At 38.8% G+C, this 24906-nt stretch overlaps 1 protein-coding gene across 10 annotated transcripts in view; it reads left to right on the top strand.

Moving 5' to 3' along the window:
• The window catches only part of LOC129185407 (thrombospondin type-1 domain-containing protein 7A-like), a 160007-nt gene that overhangs the window by 38104 nt on the left and 96997 nt on the right, over positions 1 to 24906 (top strand). Inside the window, exon 1 of one of the 10 annotated variants that reach the window (XM_054782462.1) lies at positions 7968 to 12621. The exons of the other annotated variants lie outside the window; for them this stretch is intronic. The gene's annotated coding sequence lies outside the window, so the exon portion shown is untranslated. Of the gene's footprint in view, positions 1 to 7967; positions 12622 to 24906 lie in introns of those variants that run through there. 10 annotated transcript variants of the gene reach the window in all.

Here is a 24906-nt window from a genome sequence, read left to right as displayed (position 1 = left end):
GCGGGAGAGAGAACTTTCTCACACTCGCTTTTGCTCTCTGCGGCCACAACAGCAGCGTTACGTGAGGTCTCTTTGGCGAGCGCCGTGACAGGACACAAGAGTGACGGCGCAAAGTACAGCAGCGCAAAATAGCTCGCTTTGTTGCTCTCCTCACTGGAGGAAAGCTTCGGAACGCCGGCGGCTCGTTTGTGGCACCAAACCGCGGTGCTGAACTGTCGACAGTTTTAGCGCTGCTTTGATTGTTTTATTTTTTCCCCTCACGTGCACGTCCAGTGCTGGCTTGTTAGCTTTAAAAGGCCAAATGCTGAACCAATGACGACAGAGAGGCAGGAAGCCACTTTTGACAAATGAAAGTCTTCATTTGAAGAGACAGACGCGTTCTTTGTGTCTCTTCTCCTGGATTGTGTTCATGCACTGACAACATACTTCCTGTAAATGTTCTAATTATAGCCGTTTATTCCTCATAATTGGAGTGACACTGGTGAAAATGTATTACACAGAAAATGACAAGTTCATTTGTTATAAGTTAATGCTATAGAGTGCATGAGAAAGTGGAAAAGAAAACACAGCTCTCTTTGACCACATGATTACTTATTATTGGAGAGAGGCTGCTATTTTTTATTATTATTACAAAATATAACTATTATAGCAAGTACATTTAAAAAAACCTTTACTTATGATTTGGCGTGCATGAGAATGGTATGCTGGAGCCTATCCCAGCTGTCTTTGGGCGAGAGGCTGGATAATTGATCCGGACTGGATCAATTATGATATAGTACAACATTCAAAATGATATAACAAGTGCATTTTTTAACTGATCATTTGGAGTGCATGAGAAAGTGGAAAGGAAAATTGTAGCTCTTGGACCACATGATCACTTATTTAAGAGAGGCTGTTATTTTTTCTGATTATTAGAAAAGAGAAAATGATCAAATATTATAACAAGTACATGTTTAAAAAATGTGCATGAGTGCATGAGAACATGAAAAGGAAAACAAAGCTCTCTTTGACCACATGATCACGTACTATTTGACAGAGGCTGGTATTTTTTGTATTATTATTTTAAAAGGATACAAAATAAATCATGTAATATATAATGTAATGAACCCAACACAGCAGTAACAGAACCAATGTTGTAATAACGCTGAGGAGCAAACTGCTCAGCCAGCGTTGACATTGAGCACTGACGAGTTCAGTGCCAACAACACACACCAACATCTGCGTAGCGGTACCAACACTTTGTAGCGCATGCAGACGTACATATAAATAGTAGCTACTGTCATCTTGTGGAAGGTCGCCTCCAGCCGCAGCTGTCAGTGTTTTAGATTATTAGAAGCGCCGACGGTTATTTGCTTTGTCATTAATTGGAGCATTTACGGTATCATCTCATTCAATCAGATGATGAGAATGATGGAGGAAAAGCACAGAAACAGCTCGATTCTGCATTTTGGTTCCCTTGGTCCACTTATGCGTCGGAATGAGCAGGCATGTTCCAGTGTTTCCCAACAGTGTTGACAGTCCGCGTGGCTCCGTTGGCACAGTCGTGTGCCATCACAGGGCTGGTGCCGCCATATGGCGGCCGCCGCAACTTCCCCGGCACCCGTTTAGCTGAGCCAGTCCAAACGTGCGGCGGTGGAACAACGCATCGACACTTGCTGCTGTCCAACGCAGACGTATGCTTCTGTTGGAGTGTACAAACACTTGCTTGCTCTTATTGATTGGACCAAAACCTCTCTGGGATTATCGATCGGGCCCTCGGAATGATGTCTGTAGGGAGGTTTTGTCCAGATGGCTTCTTCAAAGGGATATACTGTACTGTCATCCACCTCACAGGAAGACTTTACAAAAGGTTCTACACTCTGTGGGCTTTCCATTTTGGATATTTATGTTGTGCGCTGGAGTGGTGATGTTGTGTGTTATTAATCACTCGCACCCTCTGGTCTTTTACATGCAAGTTTAATACGCAAACAAAATCAAATAGAGCTTTAAAGCAAAGAGAAAGTGTCTAAGTCTGCCATCTATAACCTAGCAACCATCACCCAGGGGCTCTCTAATCTGCTGCATCCAGCCAATTAACAAGGGGGGGCTCCAGACTGAGGTCACAGCTTCATGGCTTCCACTCCACACCCCAGCTATTTCTGTGTTACCCAGGTGGCATCTTTCTCTCCCGATTCACTTCCGCCTCATGATTTGATGAGCTGCTGCGCTGGCCTGTCAGTCGGCATTCTGTGGGCCGCCTGTCTGCTGTTATTTGACTCATTTTACGCCAGCATGACTTTCATTCCATTGAAATAAACCGAAGGTGCATCCGGCCTTTATTTAGCCTGTTTGAAGCCAATGTTGGCGTACTGGCCCCTACCAGTGACGCTCATGAGGTTGGGGTGCAGAACCACGACCAGCGATACTAAAGTGTGGCCTGTGGACAACTGAGAAGGCCAAAGTGGTCCAAGCATAAGTTGGTAATGTAGTTTATATCGCATATTCACTTGTCCTGTACGTGTGAGCTCATACTTCTCCAAGTGTCTGTAGTCGTTAATAAACAATAAAGCATGTAGTCCTACGGCAACGAACACGCGACAATCACTTAAAATAAAGACTGGCAGGCGAGGAAGAGCAGCTGTCTCGGTCTGGGACTTTGGTCTGTCTTTGTTTGGGTTCTGGACTGAAGATGCCTTCACGCAGGGCATCCACTGTCTGAACTGTCCATTTCTGTAAACTTCCCTTGCCATCCACCTCCAAAGGTTCTCAATGGGAAGAAGTCCTTTTTCAGGCGGGCATTGTGTCCTGTTGAAAAAGCCAGTCATGCCCCCTGCAACATCTCCACATAGCCAGCTGCCGTTTGACGCCCCTGCACACCCTGAAGCTCCACTCTTCCATTGAAGGATCATGATGGTGCCCCCTCCACTGTGCTGTGTGGGATCTCCTTGTCATGCCAGTAACGTTGGAAGCCATCAGGCATGTCAAGGTTCCATTTTTTTCTCATCAGAGAATAAAACTTTCTTCCACCTGTCAATGTCCCATGTTTGGTGCTCTCATGCAAATTCCAAACGGGCAGTTTTGTGGTGTTGAAGGAGACGAGGCCTTTGAAGACACTTTTTGTTCTTAAGAGCCTTCTCTCGCAGATGCCGTCTGATGGTTATTGGGCTTCCCTTGGCACCAGTAACAACCTTCATCTGGGCCGAGGTCTTGGCAAACAGCCAATCAGATTATCCGTCTTCGGGCCAGTGACATTTTTTTGGGTCTACCACTTGACTTGTTTGTTCCACAACCCTCAGGATGTTTGAAGAAGTTTCAAGTGACTGTCTTACTGCGTCCAACCTCAGCAGCAATGGCGTTCTGCAAGAGGCCTTGCTTCCCCTCAAAGAGAGAAAGCTTTTTTGCCTTTGCCTTCAAGAGATCATGACAGTGTGAATGCCTGACACTAACTCACATTCAATCCACATTTTTACTGAGATTTTGGCTTTTAAAGGATGTGGTCTTTTGATCAGCTGATGAACAGCCCATTTCACTTTAATGTTGAGAGGGTGGATGCCTTCGAGATGTCGTGCTCCCGATGAATTCTGAGGACAAGCACCTGGGTGCTAAATAAGATAGGCGGAAGTCATCAACCAGCGCACGTCGGATTACTTGGGCCACGTGATGCGGCGTGGTGGAGTGGAGAAGGTGATAACATCTGGCATAGTCAAGGGAAGAAGAGGACATGGCAGGCCTCCTATGTCGTGGCTTCAAGACATTAAGGAGAGGGATGAAGGCGTATTGATGGCCACAGCATCACATCATTAGGCCAACAACTGAGAAGAAGAAGAAGCTTGTTTGCAACAAATTGCTTTGTCAAGATGTTTTTGTTATTTTTAGCTCTATTTCCAACCTCCAACGGCCCAAAATGCAAATTCTTGTAATTTTTACACAGGTTTTCAAATTTTGATCAGTAGTGTATATGCTAGCAAACAGCATTAGCGATTTGCATGGTGATTGCGAACAGCTTCAAAAATGACAATGAATTGGACATTTAAACGCACATTCCACTTCAAATAAGCATGACATACTTCCAACAAGACACAGGCCTGGCACGCAGTACCCGCCCTAGACCAAACAGACTGGTAATGACTGTCCTGCCAGGTCTCGTGCATGCCACAGATCCAATGTGAAGGTGGACATCACATCTCCATGCTCCATTATTGACAAGCAGGCAAGGTGTCCTCACCAGGGTGAGCGAAGCAAACAGCGCTTCAGGCGATGCGGAGTCTGCTCTAACTGACAGCCTTGCTCACTGGGGATCAAATTACCTTCATCAAGACCTCCCATGTTTGACATGTACCCCCCCGAGTGGAAAGTCGGGCGTAACATCTACTGTACAAGCTGCACTTTGTTTATGTTCCTCCATGAATCATTCAAAGGTTTCCTTCCTGGTTGGCATTGAGATGATGGCGTGTCGTTTTTTTATCTACTCCCGAGTCACGCAGGAGAATTTACTGCTGTAGAGGGAGAACACCTCTGAGCACGATGTAGTAAACACCAGAAAGCCGTCCTCGTCCTCGTGTCTCAATCAGAGGGGACTGACTAATTGTGACAAGCGTGTCCGAGCTTCAGTGGCACGATGCGCTTTCGCCCCGGCAGGGCGTGGGCTTGGCACAAATTAGCAGCAGCGAGCGAGGCGGCGTCCCGCGGGAGGAGCAGCTGTCATTCCTCAGATCTATTCTCAGCTGGGGGAGCCGTCACACGACCGGGCCGGCGTGGGCCGCTGACAGCTTTAATAGTAATCAATCATTGGTCCCAGGACTCTCTCACAGTTTGATAAGGATGACGCTCAGGGAAATAAAAGAATGTTGTTATTTGATGCTATCAAACAACTCCATTCACCTGCTCCGTGCTTGCAAAATGTAAATATTCACATTTCCTGTGGAGAATATTTTGACTGGAGCCTACCAAGCCTTTTGCCAGCGTGCCACCCCCCCTCGTCAGCAACACCTAGTGCAATTACAGCTCAACACCCTAACAAGAGCTCCCAGCGGAGCGGCAGAAAGTGACGCTGTCATTGTGCTTGGCTGGAAATGTCTCATTACTCTACCAGGGACAGGCAGCAGGATCTCCTCCAAAAAAAAAAGAAAAAGTCATTAGGAAAGAATAACTGGAGGGATCAGCCGCTACCTCCACCTGACCTTCCTCTCCTGCATGAATAAATGACAATGTGGGCTTTGGCACAAAGAGCATGCGAGCAGAGTTCATTCTTGCTCTCATCTCCTCTTCTTCTCCGCTTGCGTCGTCATCATGAGTGTTTGTGAATGAGCGCCAGCTTGCGTCAAATTAACCAGGCACTTTATTACTTACCGGCTGCGGTCATCGGGAAGGCAAGTCGAGGGAAACCTGAAGTGGAACATTGTGGTGGTTGTGCAAGTCGGAGTAGCAAAGCTGCAATAAAAAGCCAGACGTGACGTCACACGAGCTTCAAGAGGCGCAAGATAACGTTTCCTTTTTCATGTACAGTAATCCCTCGCCGCTTCCCGCTTTGAATTTTCACTCCATCACGTGTTTTGAAAAATGAAGGACTCAATCATGCTTTTGCACGGTTAAATACGTTCCATTATTAGTCAAAGGTAGCGACGCTCCCATCCGTCTGCCACCCATCAGTGTCCATTACCATAAAAGCCAGCCATGTGCAGGCTAAACTAATAACCCGAAAAATAGTTGAATTTACCGGACGAGATGACCAGCCTTTCTCCACCGGGTTCGTCGAGTGCTCTCACTTACCTGGAAGTCCTGCTGGAGCTCCACTGATGGACCAGAGATGTACGTCCTCTTCGTAACGTACAGTCAGGAAAATATCCGTTTATTGAAATGAGGCGACGTTACGGTCATATAGCCAGTGGCAGGGGTGCAGCCAGGAATTCTTTATTAGTCTTATTGATGTCTTATTTTCTCTTATTATGTCTACTCTATTGGATAACGGCAGTGTCAGGTGACTGGCGGGAAGCAGCAGCTCTTCCCTCCAACTAATGTGGTGAATGAACACATGATGCTTCTTCAACTGGAAGCATCTCACAATAAACACTATTTCTGCAAAATAAGACAAACACTGCGAGTGCGACGTCAAGTGATTCTTCCCTAGGTGTGATATCAGATTAGAAGTACTGAAGGAAAACGCCTTACTCCCCCCTCGCATAACCGGGCTTTATGTCAAGTTTTGGTTTTTCTTAGCTTTCTTATTGTTTCCTGTTTTGTGCTCTTATTTTGGGTTTCTGTTTCCTGTTTGGAGCGATGTGCAGCTGCTAAAGCGTGTGCCGTTTCCTGTTGTGGTTGTCATTGCTAGCAAACTAGCTGGCCGTGTGAGCTGCTTGCTAACTGCCAATCAACAGTAGAAGAAGAAGAAGAAGCCAACCATTAACGGAAGCCATTACGGAATCAATGAATCTTCGGTTCAGGGAGGAGGAAAATAGGACGACAGGAGCAACATGTTTTAACACGGATACAAAAACGCTACAGCACAGCCGAACGGCGCCAGGACGAAGGGGCGCGGTCGGGGAGTGAAATACACGTGAGTCACTTCACCGTTTCTTGCGTCCGACCTTGTAGGTTGATCGTCAAAATTCAACCTAAATGTGAACTTTGAGTGTTTAAACAAGAGAGAAAGTTGAGAAAATGTTCATGCCTGTCTGAGAAAAGTGTATTGAGTGTATGGTGGGGGCTTTTACGGCCTTCAAACATATACAGGCAGGGCGGATTTCACGTATTCGGGCTATTTTGGGAACCTGTCCCCTGCGATAAACGAGGGACCTGGTGGTGAGGCCTGGAAATGATACCACGCTGCGGACATTCTGAGCTTGTTGCTGTGTGGCGCACATCATCGCTCACGCGCCGATATCAGAAAAAGCAGCACAGATTTGATGTGATTTGTCGTTTGCGTGCGGATATCCGGAATATTACACAGCTTGTCTCAAACTAAGCAAGTCCAAACTTCATCTCAAGGTTGCTTGACTGAGAAAACTTTAGCAATCACTGATTGGCTTGTTTGTTTGTTTGTTTTGTGAGAAGTGTGGAAAAAAATGAACAAGTGTGACGATTGCCATAGAAAAGGAAATGGAACGTACCTTGACACACAGGAAGTGGTGCGCTGTTGGTCTCCGTCCTGGCTGCTCAGTCCAATCAGGCAAGGAGAATGGAAAGTGTTTGTGTGAAGAGACTCACCTCCCAGGCGCATTCAGCCTTGTTTAGGTGTGCTTTCCTGGATGACTAAGATGAGTGGAAAGAAAACGATTCATCGAATACCAAAACAGCTGTCGATTAATTGGATAACTTTTTACAAATAGGGATGTCCCATAATATCAGCCTGCCGATATTACCAGCCTGATATTGGCATAAAAAAGTCGTATCAGTAGATATCAGTATGGAGTTTTTCCCTATAATGAAAATGGATGTAAAAAAGTGCTGGGCTGGCGTACTGGCCCAGTACTGGCCGGGGTCGAGGCATCCAGTGCGGCTCCTACGTGGAAACACGTGGTCACGTCCTGTGTTATTCCTCGCAGCCGCAACTGGGCTTCAGTGTGTTGGAACCACCAGCGTTAGCCAACTCGTTAGCTCATAGCGGCGCCGTTACGGCCTCGTTGTTGTCTCTGTTGTCAGTCGACCTTTTTTACCCACATGTGATGTTCCACGCATCGGTATCGCTTCATATTGTAATCGGAAATATTGTTTTTTTTAATTTTTTTTATTTTATTTTTCCCCCCCTGTCCTGGCCAGCCTTTAAAGCAGATAGAATAGTACATCTAAATGCCCTCAAGTGCTCAACACATTTACTCTGCCAGGGAGAAGTGTGATATACACTTCCCCCGTTATACACGATTTATTTGACTTTGATGCTTGTTATGAAGCAAATTTGGAGCGACCGGACCGGAGCAGGAGGGGACAGAGAAGAAGAGAGAAGAAAACAGGGGGTGGGTTCGGGGATGAGAGGGGGACAAAAAAAAGAGACAAGAGACAAGGACAACAGCAGCAACAACAACAATTGTGACAACAAGAACAGAACAACAGAAACATACAGAACTACATCAGCAAATAAATGTCTGTGAGAACTATAAAGACGAACAAGGACATAAGGACAAAGGACAAAACAATATCAACAACCACAATGACAACGCTGTCAATGACAATCACACATAATAGTAGTAATGAAATGATGAACTATGATAGTGAACAGAATGATAATTACTGTAATGCACATCATTGTAAAAAAAAACTATAGTCATACTGCTGATATCACACATTGGAAATATTGTAAGTAAGTCGGACAATATTGGATATCAGATATCGGCAAAAAAGCCAATATGGGACATCCCTACTTCTGAATCATTGATGAATTGACCCTGGAACAGACTATTTCTCTTCAGGTGGATTCTGTGATGAAACAAAAGGGATCGTCTGACCTTGGAGGTCAACATGTTACGTTTTACCAAACAGAAGAAAGACAACAATAAAGACAAACAGTAACTTGCTTCCTGTTTGCAAGCCAACGCTGTCATTCTGAAATTCAAGGCTTCCGCCTCCTTATTCCCACGTTTCATCCTGAACTTCCACGTCAAACGCAGGCAAAGCGTGAAGAGCGAGAACACGAGGTGGTGGTCGATGCAATGCCTTGGCCCGCTGTGTGTGTGTGTGTGTGTGAGTGTGTGTGTGAGTGTGTGTGTGTGTGTGTGAGTGTGTGTGTGTGTGTGTGTGTGTGAGTGTGTGTGTGAGTGTGTGTGTGTGTGTGTGTGTGTGTGTGTGTGTGTGTGTGTGTGTGTGTGTGTGTGTGGGTGTGTGAGTGTGTGTGTGTGTGTGTGTGTGTGTGTGTGTGTGTGTGTGTGTGTGAGTGTGTGTGTGTGTGAGTGTGTGTGAGTGTGTGTGTGTGTGTGTGTGAGTGTGTGTGAGTGTGTGTGAGTGTGTGTGTGAGTGTGTGTGAGTGTGTGTGTGTGTGTGGGGGTGTGTGTGTGTGTGTGTGTGTGTGTGTGAGTGTGTGTGTGTGAGTGTGTGTGAGTGTGTGTGTGTGTGTGTGTGAGTGTGTGTGAGTGTGTGTGTGTGTGTGTGTGTGAGTGTGTGTGAGTGTGTGTGTGTGTGTGTGTTGTGTGTGTGTGTGTGTGTGAGTGTGTGTGAGTGTGTGTGTGTGTGTGTGTGTGTGTGTGTGTTTCATCTCCATCTTGGCACGGGCACCGCTGTTCATGTCCAACACCTCCCACCATCCCAACTGATGCCCAGGCATGCACAACCAGTTTCCCACAGGACTGCAATCTATTTGTGGCAGTCCTCTCAGTGACACCGTCGTCTAATTTGCATCATTGGTCATGTTGTCATTTTATAGACGCCGTAGGAGGAAAAAAAACATGAAAAGAAATTTGTTTTGAAATGCAGATAAACTTTCTTTTGTCGCTTCTTTTGGTGATTTTTGTTCCTGTCACAAGGCGCCTTTGAGTGCTTTTAGATGGGTCGTTGCTCTCCTGTTAGCCTCCAGAATCATCCAGTGAGACCAGAAGAAGTTGCTCAATTTGTCAGTAGCCTTTTTATTAAAAATCTCAATCTCGAGGGGTCTGAATAATTGCTAAATATCAGTTGGCAACACTGATCCCCCCTGCTACATGTTCTTATTCTCTGGTAGACCAGGTGCATATGAGGTGTGTTGAGAGGCTGCGTTACGACCCCATCTGCTGTGCCGGGTCAGAATGACAAGCTACATTCACAGACAGCCCCCCCACCCCCAGCGCAAGAAGAATACGTGAGGAAAACGCTCTTGGGTCCGAGTCACTCTGACGATTCTTCACTCATGCGTGAAATGAAAAATGACAGCAGGCTCTATTTTAAAACCGCACTGATGTTGCTAACTTCATCACAACTTTTATGTCCAAAGCAAAGTCAGCTAAATAGCACTGAGCAGTAGCAGCATACACCTGCTAATATTAGCATGTAGCATGTAGCTTCACACTCCCGTCTCACAAACAGGATCTTTGGCTAGCAGAGCACCTCTGTCACATATACCTGTAGAGTATCTCGGACTTGTGATTTTTGCAGTCGGTCCTGATAAACAGCACAGCCCTCCTGTCTCATATAGATGATCTCTGACAAGCGTTTTTGCAAAGCGCTCCTGTGACAGATTGAGGATGTTTGACTTGTGATTCTGCAGCAACATTAGCATGTAGCGTTTAGCTTCCAACTGCAAAGCCACACCTGTCATATAGAGGATCTTTGACTAGAGTTTTATTTTTTTTGCAGCTGCTCTTAAAAACAGTAAAGCACTCCTGTCATCTACAGAGGATCTTTGACTAGCATTTTTGCTGTGGATCCTTCAAAACAGCAAAGCGCTCCTGTCATATGTAGAGGATCTTTAACTAGTGTTTTTTTGTTGTTGTTGTTGTTGCAGCTGTTCCTAAAAACAGCAAAAGCATGCCTGTGATACAGAGGATCTTCGACTAGCATTTCAGCTGCATCCTTAAAAACAGCAACACACCCGTCATATATAAATCATCTATGTCTAGTGGTGTTTTTTTTGCAGCTGTCCCTAAAAACAGCAAAGCGCTCTTGTCATTTACAGGATCTTTGATGAGCCTTTTTGCGACGGATCCTTCAAAACAGCAGCGGATGCACTTTCTGAATGTTAGCATGTAGCGTTTAGCTCTGGGCTCCTTCGTGAAGCACACACTAAACCACCAAGCAGCATGTGTGGAAATGGGGCTACATGCTAAAGCTACATGCTACATTTCACCCGCTACTTTGAACCAGCATAGCTTAAAGTCCTTTTTAGGAATCCCCACTCAGCCTCGCTGGAGGAGCTCGTTGAGGGATGATGGGATGCTTGTGATGCTGTGTGTCGCCGTCGTGTCGTTCCAAGCTTTGTTGAAGCTCGCCATTTAAATGGGCTTGGTTTGAATGTGAGCGCGCTAGCGCCTCATATTCCTGTTGCATTCTAGAAAAACGTGGCTCTGCTTTCTGCTTTCTTTTCTCCAGCAGCACAGCTAGCTTGACGCTGCTAGCATGATGATGCTAACGTCTTGAATGGGCCGCCGTCATTGTCATCATCTTGAATAACACAGCGTGGCTTCTGTGTACTGTGTTGTGTTGTGTTGTGTTGTGTTGCCGTGCACGTGCTCACATTGTTCAAGCCTCTCTTGTGCTGCAGTGTCCTCACAACATTGTTAACCTCCCCACCCCCCTTTTATCGGATCAGGATGTAAAAAGTGATGCATTGTGGGAGGTGCTAATCTAATCCCGATGCTGAGGGCGGAACATCTCGCCACGTGATTGTAGAATTTCTCTTAATAGAGCCACACCGTCGCCATTATCACACACACACACACACACACCCACACACACCCAGTGGCGTCACACACTCATGTGACACACACTCGCACGCCTCTTTTACCACCTTGCTCATTCATAGATTGTCCCCCCACCGTCAGGAAAATCCACACTGCGTGAGCTTAATCCTTCCATGCAGACGCTTACCCAGCGCCGACGTGCACGCCGCAGACGTTTGCTGTCAGGAGGCGATGGATCGCACTCCAGCAAAATGCGGATGCACATTGCAAGGCTTCTTACATGCGGCGGCTTGGCACAATAGACAATCTTTGAAGCTGGCCTTTCAAAACACGCAGCCTTGATCAGCCACCTTCAGGACCTTTTGCAGTTGGTCCTTCCAAACAGCACAGCACTCCTGTCAAATAGAGAATCTTTGGCCAGCGTTGTTGGCGGTACAGTAATCCCTCACCACTTTGCTGTCCGAATTCTGTGGCTTCACTCTGTCATGGTTTTTCAAAATAAATGAATCAATACATTGCTTGGTGGTTATGAGTCACATAATATGCCGTTTTTCTTGCCACAGGTTCCTAAAAACAGCAGAGTGCTCCCGTCATTTAGAGGGTCCGTGAAGTCCGTGACGCCATCAAAGCGCTCCTGTTACATGGAGGATCTTTGACGAGTGTTTCTGTGCTGTAGGCCCTTCACTTTCTTTCTATGTAGAGGATCTCCGTTTCAGTAATGGAGGATCCCGGAAGGAGCTCATTGGTACAGCATGCGGCCCCTCCTCATTTTGTGTTGGTGTTTTGTTGCCGTGGCGATGAAATGGGAGAAGAAAGACATCCAGTGGCTGAACAAGCCCCCCCCCCCGCTGTGTTTAATTCTCCCTGCATTCTTTCTACTCTCGTCTCCTAGCGGGCAGTCAAGATGCCGTCAACACTTTGTGTCGCAGCTCGTGAGGTGTGAGGTCGCACCACGGGCGCCGTAAAAGGGGGAGAGTTAGGACAGTTCCAAGGGCCAAATGACATCATTTTGCTATCTGGTTGTGATTTATTTTTAAATTTACTCACAAACGATGAAAGCAGTCTGTTATGCTTGGCAGTAAGAGTTAAATGTCCACATTGGCTGACCACCCCTGACACGCCCGCAGCATGAAATGGTTTGGTCCACCACTAACGTCACCGGGCTTCTGGCGGAGCAGAGGGAAACTATCCCAGCCGTGCCGAGTAAAATAAAGTCTGCAGTCCAGGAAGGAAAGAGAAGAAGTTAAGACAAGAGAAGCTCGTTTTTGTTTTTTTGTTGTAGCCTAGCCAGGAAATGAACGTGTTAGCTTCGTGTCCACAATGAAATAACATTCAACCAGCGCAGGTAAATATGTAGCATGTATTATTCAATCAGTTGCCCCCCCCATTTACCAGATGAGTCAGCAGCAGCCCTGTCTCCCCATAACTTTACTCCTCCCGGTGAAGACGGTGAGCAGCACTGTGTTCAGTGACATGTCGCTTGGTGTTGTTGCAGGCAGTCTGGGGCCCAGGACTCCTGGTGGCGCCCCTGGGTCTCACTTCTCCCGTGTCCTCTTTTTCCCCGTCTGCAACGGCCTGTATGGGTGGTCCGGGTTGTACAGCTTGTAGAGGGGTCTTGGGGGGGGTGAGGGGTCATCCACGGCTGTCAGCTGACGTTTGAGCCAAGCAAAGTGAGGGTCTCAGTGTTGGACTGCAAAGCTCCTTTTGCCTGTAAAGGTTTGCAACGTCCGCGTTGCTGACAGGCGCTGCTGCGCTGCCACTGATTACCTCCCCCAGGGAGGTTCATGTTGCGTGGCAGTCGATTCTTTTATTTGTTTTTTTTCAGCAGGATTATGCAAACTATATGCAAACTATGTCTCCACAACACCGAGACAACTCGTGTGAAGAATGATGGAGATGCTGAAGACGTGGATGCAGGACGTGTTTGGATCCGCAGCCATCGCTTGGTGTCTCCACAGAGCTTGGGCTGAAACGTGCTATTCCTACTGCTAGTGGTGGTTTTAACCTTGTGTTGATGTTGGATCTGGATCTGATCTGGATTATGTTAGGCTTTTGTTGAAATTGTAAACGTGAGTCTTGTGTCAGGTTGGACTCTTGCTTTGTTTTTTCTGTGTTCCGCTACTGCACTGCTAAAGAAAGGGATAAAAAACATAGATAATGATGTAAAAACATAGATAATGATGTAAAAACATAGACAATGATATAAAAAACATAGACAATGATATAAAAAACATAGATAATGATGTAAAAACATAGACAATGATGTAAAAAACATAGATAATGATGTAAAAACATAGATAATGATGTAAAAAACATAGATAATGATATAAAAAACATAGATAATGATGTAAAAACATAGACAATGATGTAAAAACATAGATAATGATGTAAAAACATAGATAATGATGTAAAAAACATAGACAATGATGTAAAAAACATAGACAATGATGTAAAAAACATAGACAATGATATAAAAAACATAGATAATGATATAAAAAACATAGATAATGATGTAAAAACATAGATAATGATGTAAAAACATAGACAATGATATAAAAAACATAGATAATGATGTAAAAAACATAGATAATGATGTAAAAACATAGACAATGATGTAAAAAACATAGATAATGATATAAAAAACATAGACAATGATGTAAAAAACATAGATAATGATGTAAAAAACATAGATAATGATGTAAAAACATAGACAATGATATAAAAAACATAGATAATGATGTAAAAAACATAGACAATGATGTAAAAAACATAGATAATGATATAAAAAACATAGACAATGATGTAAAAAACATAGATAATGATGTAAAAAACATAGATAATGATGTAAAAACATAGACAATGATGTAAAAAACATAGATAATGATATAAAAAACATAGACAATGATGTAAAAAACATAGATAATGATGTAAAAAACATAGATAATGATATAAAAACATAGATAATGATGTAAAAACATAGACAATGATATAAAAAACATAGATAATGATGTAAAAACATAGATAATGATGTAAAAAACATAGATAATGATGTAAAAACATAGACAATGATATAAAAAACATAGATAATGATGTAAAAACATAGACAATGATGTAAAAACATAGACAATGATGTAAAAAACATAGATAATGATATAAAAAACATAGACAATGATGTAAAAAACATAGACAATGATATAAAAAACATAGATAATGATATAAAAAACATAGATAATGATGTAAAAACATAGATAATGATGTAAAAACATAGACAATGATATAAAAAACATAGATAATGATGTAAAAAACATAGATAATGATGTAAAAACATAGACAATGATGTAAAAAACATAGATAATGATGTAAAAACATAGACAATGATATAAAAAACATAGATAATGATGTAAAAAACATAGACAATGATGTAAAAAACATAGATAATGATATAAAAAACATAGACAATGATGTAAAAAACATAGATAATGATGTAAAAAACATAGATAATGATGTAAAAACATAGACAATGATGTAAAAAACATAAATAATGATATAAAAAACATAGACAATGATGTAAAAAACATAGATAATGATGTAAAAAACATAGATAATGATATAAAAACATAGATAATGATGTAAAAACATAGACAATGATATAAAAAACATAGATAATGATGTAAAAACATAGATAATGATGTAAAAAACATAGATAATGATGTAAAAACATAGACAATGATATAAAAAACATAGATAATGATGTAAAAACATAGATAATGATGTAAAAACATAGACAATGATGTAAAAACATAGATAATGATGTAAAAACATAGATAATGATGTAAAAAACATAGATAATGATGTAAAAACATAGACAATGATGTAAAAACATAGACAATGATGTAAAAAACATAGATAATGATATAAAAAACATAGATAATGATGTAAAAAACATAGATAATGATATAAAAACATAGACAATGATGTAAAAAACATAGATAATGATATAAAAAATATAGATAATGATATAAAAAACATAGATAATGATGTAAAAAACATAGATAATGATATAAAAACATAGACAATGATGTAAAAACATAGATAATGATATAAAAAACATAGATAATGATGTAAAAAACATAGACAATGATGTAAAAAACATAGATAATGATATAAAAAACATAGATAATGATGTAAAAAACATAGATAATGATATACAAACATAGACAATGATGTAAAAAAACATAGATAATGATATAAAAAACATAGATAATGATATAAAAAACATAGATAATGATGTAAAAAACATAGATAATGATATAAAAACATAGATAATGATATAAAAACATAGACAATGATATAAAAACATAGATAATGATGTAAAAACATAGATAATGATATAAAAAACATAGACAATGATGTAAAAAACATAGATAATGATGTAAAAACATAGATAATGATGTAAAAAACATAGATAATGATATAAAAAACATAGATAATGATGTAAAAACATAGATAATGATGTAAAAACATAGATAATGATATAAAAAACATAGATAATGATATAAAAAACATAGACAATGATGTAAAAACATAGACAATGATATAAAAAACATAGACAATGATATAAAAAACATAGATAATGATGTAAAAACATAGACAATGATGTAAAAACATAGACAATGATGTAAAAAACATAGATAATGATATAAAAAACATAGACAATGATGTAAAAAACATAGACAATGATATAAAAAACATAGATAATGATATAAAAAACATAGATAATGATGTAAAAACATAGATAATGATGTAAAAAACATAGATAATGATGTAAAAACATAGATAATGATATAAAAAACATAGATAATGATGTAAAAAACATAGACAATGATGTAAAAAACATAGATAATGATGTAAAAACATAGATAATGATGTAAAAACATAGATAATGATATAAAAAACATAGATAATGATATAAAAAACATAGACAATGATGTAAAAACATAGATAATGATGTAAAAACATAGACAATGATATAAAAAACATAGATAATGATGTAAAAACATAGATAATGATATAAAAAACATAGATAATGATGTAAAAACATAGATAATGATGTAAAAACATAGATAATGATATAAAAAACATAGATAATGATGTAAAAAACATAGATAATGATATAAAAAACATAGACAATGATGTAAAAACATAGATAATGATGTAAAAACATAGATAATGATATAAAAAACATAGACAATGATGTAAAAACATAGATAATGATGTAAAAAACATAGACAATGATGTAAAAAACATAGATAATGATGTAAAAACATAGATAATGATGTAAAAAACATAGACAATGATGTAAAAAACATAGATAATGATGTAAAAACATAGATAATGATATAAAAAACATAGATAATGATATAAAAAACATAGACAATGATGTAAAAACATAGATAATGATGTAAAAACATAGACAATGATATAAAAAACATAGATAATGATGTAAAAACATAGATAATGATATAAAAAACATAGATAATGATGTAAAAACATAGATAATGATGTAAAAACATAGATAATGATATAAAAAACATAGATAATGATGTAAAAAACATAGATAATGATATAAAAAACATAGACAATGATGTAAAAACATAGATAATGATGTAAAAAACATAGACAATGATGTAAAAAACATAGATAATGATATAAAAAACATAGACAATGATGTAAAAAACATAGATAATGATGTAAAAAACATAGATAATGATGTAAAAACATAGATAATGATGTAAAAACATAGATAATGATATAAAAAACATAGATAATGATGTAAAAAACATAGATAATGATATAAAAAACATAGACAATGATGTAAAAACATAGATAATGATGTAAAAAACATAGACAATGATGTAAAAAACATAGATAATGATATAAAAAACATAGACAATGATGTAAAAACATAGATAATGATGTAAAAAACATAGACAATGATGTAAAAAACATAGATAATGATATAAAAAACATAGACAATGATGTAAAAAACATAGATAATGATGTAAAAAACATAGATAATGATATAAAAACATAGATAATGATGTAAAAACATAGACAATGATATAAAAAACATAGATAATGATGTAAAAACATAGATAATGATGTAAAAAACATAGATAATGATGTAAAAACATAGACAATGATATAAAAAACATAGATAATGATGTAAAAACATAGATAATGATGTAAAAACATAGACAATGATGTAAAAACATAGATAATGATGTAAAAACATAGATAATGATGTAAAAAACATAGATAATGATGTAAAAACATAGACAATGATATAAAAAACATAGACAATGATATAAAAAACATAGATAATGATGTAAAAACATAGACAATGATGTAAAAACATAGACAATGATATAAAAAACATAGATAATGATATAAAAAACATAGATAATGATGTAAAAACATAGACAATGATGTAAAAAACATAGATAATGATATAAAAACATAGATAATGATGTAAAAAACATAGATAATGATATAAAAAACATAGACAATGATGTAAAAACATAGACAATGATGTAAAAAACATAGATAATGATATAAAAAACATAGATAATGATGTAAAAAACATAGATAATGATATAAAAACATAGATAATGATATAAAAACATAGACAATGATATAAAAACATAGATAATGATGTAAAAACATAGATAATGATATAAAAAACATAGACAATGATGTAAAAAACATAGATAATGATGTAAAAACATAGATAATGATGTAAAAAACATAGATAATGATATAAAAAACATAGATAATGATGTAAAAACATAGATAATGATGTAAAAACATAGATAATGATATAAAAAACATAGATAATGATATAAAAAACATAGACAATGATGTAAAAACATAGATAATGATATAAAAAACATAGATAATGATGTAAAAACATAGACAATGATATAAAAAACATAGACAATGATATAAAAAACATAGATAATGATGTAAAAACATAGACAATGATGTAAAAACATAGACAATGATGTAAAAAACATAGATAATGATATAAAAAACATAGACAATGATGTAAAAAACATAGACAATGATATAAAAAACATAGATAATGATATAAAAAACATAGATAATGATGTAAAAACATAGATAATGATGTAAAAAACATAGATAATGATGTAAAAACATAGATAATGATATAAAAAACATAGATAATGATGTAAAAACATAGATAATGATGTAAAAACATAGATAATGATGTAAAAACATAGATAATGATGTAAAAACATAGATAATGATGTAAAAACATAGATAATGATATAAAAAACATAGATAATGATATAAAAAACATAGACAATGATGTAAAAACATAGATAATGATGTAAAAACATAGACAATGATATAAAAAACATAGATAATGATGTAAAAACATAGATAATGATATAAAAAACATAGATAATGATGTAAAAACATAGATAATGATGTAAAAACATAGATAATGATATAAAAAACATAGATAATGATGTAAAAAACATAGATAATGATATAAAAAACATAGACAATGATGTAAAAACATAGATAATGATGTAAAAACATAGATAATGATATAAAAAACATAGACAATGATGTAAAAACATAGATAATGATGTAAAAACATAGATAATGATATAAAAAACATAGATAATGATGTAAAAACATAGATAATGATATAAAAAACATAGATAATGATGTAAAAACATAGATAATGATGTAAAAACATAGATAATGATGTAAAAACATAGATAATGATATAAAAAACATAGATAATGATATAAAAAACATAGACAATGATGTAAAAACATAGATAATGATGTAAAAACATAGACAATGATATAAAAAACATAGATAATGATGTAAAAACATAGATAATGATATAAAAAACATAGATAATGATGTAAAAACATAGATAATGATGTAAAAACATAGATAATGATATAAAAAACATAGATAATGATGTAAAAAACATAGATAATGATATAAAAAACATAGACAATGATGTAAAAACATAGATAATGATGTAAAAACATAGATAATGATATAAAAAACATAGACAATGATGTAAAAACATAGATAATGATGTAAAAACATAGATAATGATATAAAAAACATAGATAATGATGTAAAAAACATAGATAATGATATAAAAAACATAGACAATGATGTAAAAAACATAGATAATGATGTAAAAAACATAGACAATGATGTAAAAAACATAGATAATGATGTAAAAACATAGATAATGATGTAAAAACATAGATAATGATGTAAAAAACATAGACAATGATGTAAAAAACATAGATAATGATGTAAAAACATAGATAATGATGTAAAAACATAGATAATGATATAAAAAACATAGATAATGATATAAAAAACATAGACAATGATGTAAAAACATAGATAATGATGTAAAAACATAGACAATGATATAAAAAACATAGATAATGATGTAAAAACATAGATAATGATGTAAAAACATAGATAATGATATAAAAAACATAGATAATGATGTAAAAACATAGACAATGATGTAAAAACATAGATAATGATGTAAAAACATAGATAATGATATAAAAAACATAGATAATGATGTAAAAACATAGATAATGATATAAAAACATAGATAATGATGTAAAAACATAGATAATGATGTAAAAAACATAGATAATGATGTAAAAAACATAGATAATGATATAAAAACATAGATAATGATGTAAAAACATAGATAATGATGTAAAAAACATAGATAATGATGTAAAAACATAGATAATGATGGAAAAACATAGATAATGATATAAAAAACATAGATAATGATGTAAAAAACATAGACAATGATATAAAAACATAGATAATGATGTAAAAAACATAGATAATGATGTAAAAACATAGATAATGATATAAAAAACAGACAACATTTGCAAAGGGCGGTGGCGCCTGTGTGGCGACGGAAGCAGCAGCTTCTACAGCCAACTAGCAAGCAAGTCAGGATGTGTGCTTCCTGTTCGGCACCGTATGCAGAACATTTACTCCTGTTGGGAGCTGAGAGCACCATTTCTAGTTAAGATGGGGCTTCTGCGAGTTGCCTGTTGCTTGTTTTCGGCCTGGACTTGTATTGCTTTGCTTTACTTTCACTGGGACTCTTATTACCGGTGTGTTGGAAGCATTTCGCAGCATCCTTGTTTCCTAATATTTCTTGTTTCCTGCTATTATTCTCCTGTTTCCACCTCCCATGGTGACTTTACGTTAGCCCTAGCTCTGCCTCCTGGCCTACTTTGCTATTTTTGGTCTTTGGCTGTTTTTGTGTGCCATTTCGCTTTGTGAGAGTTGACCTCGTGTTCATAAAAGTCTTTATTGAAGTCTCCGCATTGTGGGATAACGCTTCCTGAAGTCATAGCAGAACGTGACGTGATGCAATCATTCATTCGGTTCAGTTGGAATTGTTTCGTGTTTTTAATGTGTCATTTGGAATCGATTGGTCACTCTTACTTTCTGTTCACGGACTCTGAGACGCAGCAGATCACGTTTGGAGCTGCTAGCAAACAAACGTTCGGCTGAGCTTCATGGAAGTCAACATGTCCCCGCACCCAAAGGCGGCTCATTGCCACTTCACACCACGTCTCTTTTATTTTTCGAATGAATACTGATGACAATCAGCACCTCCGAGTCCGAGTCCATGGTTCTCTCTCGGAAAAGGGTGGAGTGCCATCTCCGGGTCGGGGATGAGATCCTGCCACAAGTGGAGGAGGTCAAGTACCTCGGGACCTTGTTGATGAGTGAGGGAAGGATGGAACGCGAGACAGACAGGCGGATTGGTGCGGCGTCTGCAGCGATGCGGACTCTGCATGGGTCCGTGTGGTGAAGAGGGAGCTGAGCTGAAACACAAAGCTCTCAATTTACGGGTGGTTCTACGTTCCTACCCTCACCTATGCTCATGAGCTTTGGGTCGTGACCCAAAGGACAAGATGGCGGGTACAAGCGGCCCAAATGAGTTTTCTCCGCAGGGTGGCTGGGCTCCCCCTTAGAGATAAGGTGACAAGCTCTGTCGTCCGGGAGAACCTCCTCCGCTTACAGAGGGGCCAGATGAGGTGGCTCAGGCATCTGGTGAGGTGATAGGTGAGAAATAGGTGAGAGTAAAGCATGAAATAGAAACGATGTGATGTCAGTGCAAGATGGTGGCGCCCTGTGTGGCTACGGAAGCAGCAGCTTCTACAGTCGTCTATCAAGCCGGCGGTCTGTACCACTGCTAGCCGCTTTAGGGGGGAGATGGCGCTAGCCTGACGACCAGGCTAAAGGCTAGATCAGGGGTTGGCATCCCGCATGTGGCTCTTCAGCCTCCTTGTTGCCGCTCCCTTTGCTGAGCTCTGTGATATTTTTTGAAAAGTGAAGTGCATTTTCGAAAAGAATTTGAAATATCCAACTCACCGCAAGTCCGTGAATGCATCTGGACTGCGTTCTGACTGCTGATTGGATGAGTAAGGGGAGGGGAGGTGGGCTAGTGTATGCGGCGAGTCTGAAGCAAGTTACTAATTTACGAGATGTTTTATCACGAGAAGCGTGAAGCCGCCGCTATGTGTTTGGCGCCCGTGACACGCTCATCGCCAAGCTGGTCACCCCGCCTGTGACTGCTGTGAGGCGGGCAGAACAGTGCGTTTTTACACTTACGTCTCCAAATACCAGTCCCTGCATTTGTCGCCAGTCGCTTTTGGGAAAATAAATCACCAAGAGGCTTTGGAAAGTCGCCAGATTTAGCGAGAAAATGGCCGAGTTGGCAACACTGGGCTGCACGTGAGATCGTAAGGGCGGGGCCAGACTTCACAGATGGAAAACACGTGAAAGAATCGTTCAGAGCATGTATTCTTCAAATTAAAAAATGAACAAGAAATGATAGAGAACATGAAAGAATGGCTCAATAGGATGTTATTGATGGCATGAACGCGACTGAGCTAACAACACACTTGCACAATGTGAAGTCTGATGATCTTTTTATGTTTAAGTTGGCTACACTTTGTTTTCGTTTGAAACAAACACTGAAAAAGGTGTTGAAATGATGTCAGAGTAGACCTACACATGCTGCTGCTGTAACGGGGAACGTTTAGTTTATACTTTATATCACGTTTAGAAGCTGAGTAATGACTATTTTGTTTTACTGGAAGAGGAGGCAAAATGGCTCTTTTGATGCTAAAGGTTGCCGCCCCGCGGGCGAGATGGCGACTCCCATGCCATCTGTCCTGGCTTTTGTTATTATTCATTAGCGGTGAGTTGCTGTACATTTTATACATTCAAATATGCGGGGGGCATATTTAGCGCTTAAACCTGCATTGTGCTTCTATGCATTTAGCTTGTTAGCTTCCTGTGTCGCGAGTGAACAATGGCAATTGAAGAGAGACGGGGAGGGTTCTGGGTCTGAATCCAACCTAATAATCCAGATAGTCAGATGTGTCAGCACTGTCCAGCAAATGAAATGTTACGTGGGTCTTTATTCTATTTTGGTCCCTCGGCTGCAAGTGAATAGAATTCTTTTTTATTGATTTTGCATTTCTTGTTGCATGAGAAATGCCTGGAAGAGGTCACTCTCCCATCCTGAGGCTCACTGGTGAAGTGTGAGTCCTCCAGATAGTGGAGAAGATCCGCCATGAACCCTGCTGTGCGGTTATTGACAGCAGTGGACTGTGGGGATTTAGAAGCACAACAAGACAAGCGCAGGGAAAGTGACACCGTGATTGTGTTGCAGCCTGCAGGGACAAGAACACAGTTCATTAAAAAGACACTGCGGGCCCAGTTAGAGTTCACTCTCACACCCACACACAGCATACATGCGCCCTTCGGTGACCTTCTTAAGTCTGTGACTTTCTTCAATCTATTAGTGGCCCTCAAGTCTAGCAAAGAAAAGATATTTGTTATCATAAGTGCCAGTTACTCAGCCAACAAGGACCACACCACTTTATTTTTTATCCATCTGTCCTCCTTTTCTTGTCGACTGACAGGATGTCCTACCTTCACCTGACCTGCAGGAGTACACAATGCAGTACAAGTACACACGAGTTACTACTCCTGTCTTTTATTAGGAATTCCCCACAGGACTGCCATCTATTTGTGGCATCGTCACATTTGCATACTTGGATGCAATTCTAATGGACGCTGTAGGAGGGGGGTACTGTATAATCTGGGAGACAAAAAACACAAAAGAGCACAACAAATATTTCATTTTGCTTCCTTTTGTTGTTTTTTTCTTTCACGTCACAAACAAGACAGAGCCTCCTGTGAGTGCTTTTTGATGAGGAAGGGGCCCAAGAAGAGCAACACGTGCTTTGATGTCAGAGTCTCTGTTGGAAAGCCCACATTTTTTGTTTTTTTTGTCCGCCCTTGAAGGCACCACAGTTTTCTGCGATGAAATGCAGAAGTGAAACCTACGTTTAGGTTTGTTGCGAGTCTCTTTCGAGAAAAAGACTACCTTATTGTTGGTAAAGGTGGCAACGACGCCACCAAGCTGCCAACCCTTTTGCTACGTCTTGTCATTTTCTGGCATTGGGGGGTGTTAACAGGAGGAGTTGCCCAGACGGTCCCAATATCATGTGCTTATGATCTAACTCTATTTGTGGCGGTCCAAATGTATCTGTGGCGGGCAGTGAATGTGTGGGGGAACGCTGGAATCGACGTAACGATGTAAGAATAATTTCACGCACTGTTAAGGAGACACAAAAGATAGCTTTTATCATATTATCATGTATTTATTTATTTGGAGATGTTTGTCTTTATTGGATGTAATTATTAGATTTACTGCACAACGTGACACAAATCAAGCAAAACAAATGTTTAATGAATAGTAAAGCAATACTCATTAAAAAGTGGAGTGTAACAGCGTTTAGTATGTAAATCTGCTTTTAGTGAAGATTGTCACCAGTTCTACCAAAGTAGAACATACAACATGCAACATATAACATGCAACATATAACATGCAACATGCAACATATAACATGCAACATGCAACATATAACATGCAACATATAACATGCAACATATAACATGCAACATATAACATGCAACATGCAACATATAACATGCAACATATAACATGCAACATGCAACATATAACATGCAACATATAACATGCAACATATAACATGCAACATGCAACATACAACATGCAACATATAACATGCAACATGCAACATATAACATGCAACATATAACATGCAACATATAACATGCAACATATAACATGCAACATGCAACATATAACATGCAACATATAACATGCAACATGCAACATATAACATGCAACATATAACATGCAACATGCACACCAGCTTACGTGGACGACGCCAGTGTAGGAAATAGTACATCATGAATACTGCAGTGTAGTAAATAGTACATCAATAAATACTGCATGAACAACACGTTCATTCTTCTACTGGTGCTGGTGGACGTTTCTAACGCCACTCTAATCTCTACTTGGCGTCTTCAGATCAAGTTCCCATTGCATCCTGCATGTGTGGCGTCCACATGCTTGATAGGGCAAGTTTGCGTTGCCACTGGTGTCGTCTACCTCAGGCCCCTC

The sequence above is a fragment of the Dunckerocampus dactyliophorus genome, chromosome 7 (genome assembly GCF_027744805.1).
Source record: "Dunckerocampus dactyliophorus isolate RoL2022-P2 chromosome 7, RoL_Ddac_1.1, whole genome shotgun sequence".
NCBI lineage: Eukaryota > Metazoa > Chordata > Actinopteri > Syngnathiformes > Syngnathidae > Dunckerocampus > Dunckerocampus dactyliophorus.
The sequence above is the reverse complement of the archived record's forward strand: the minus strand, read 5'-3'. Positions and strand labels throughout refer to the sequence as shown.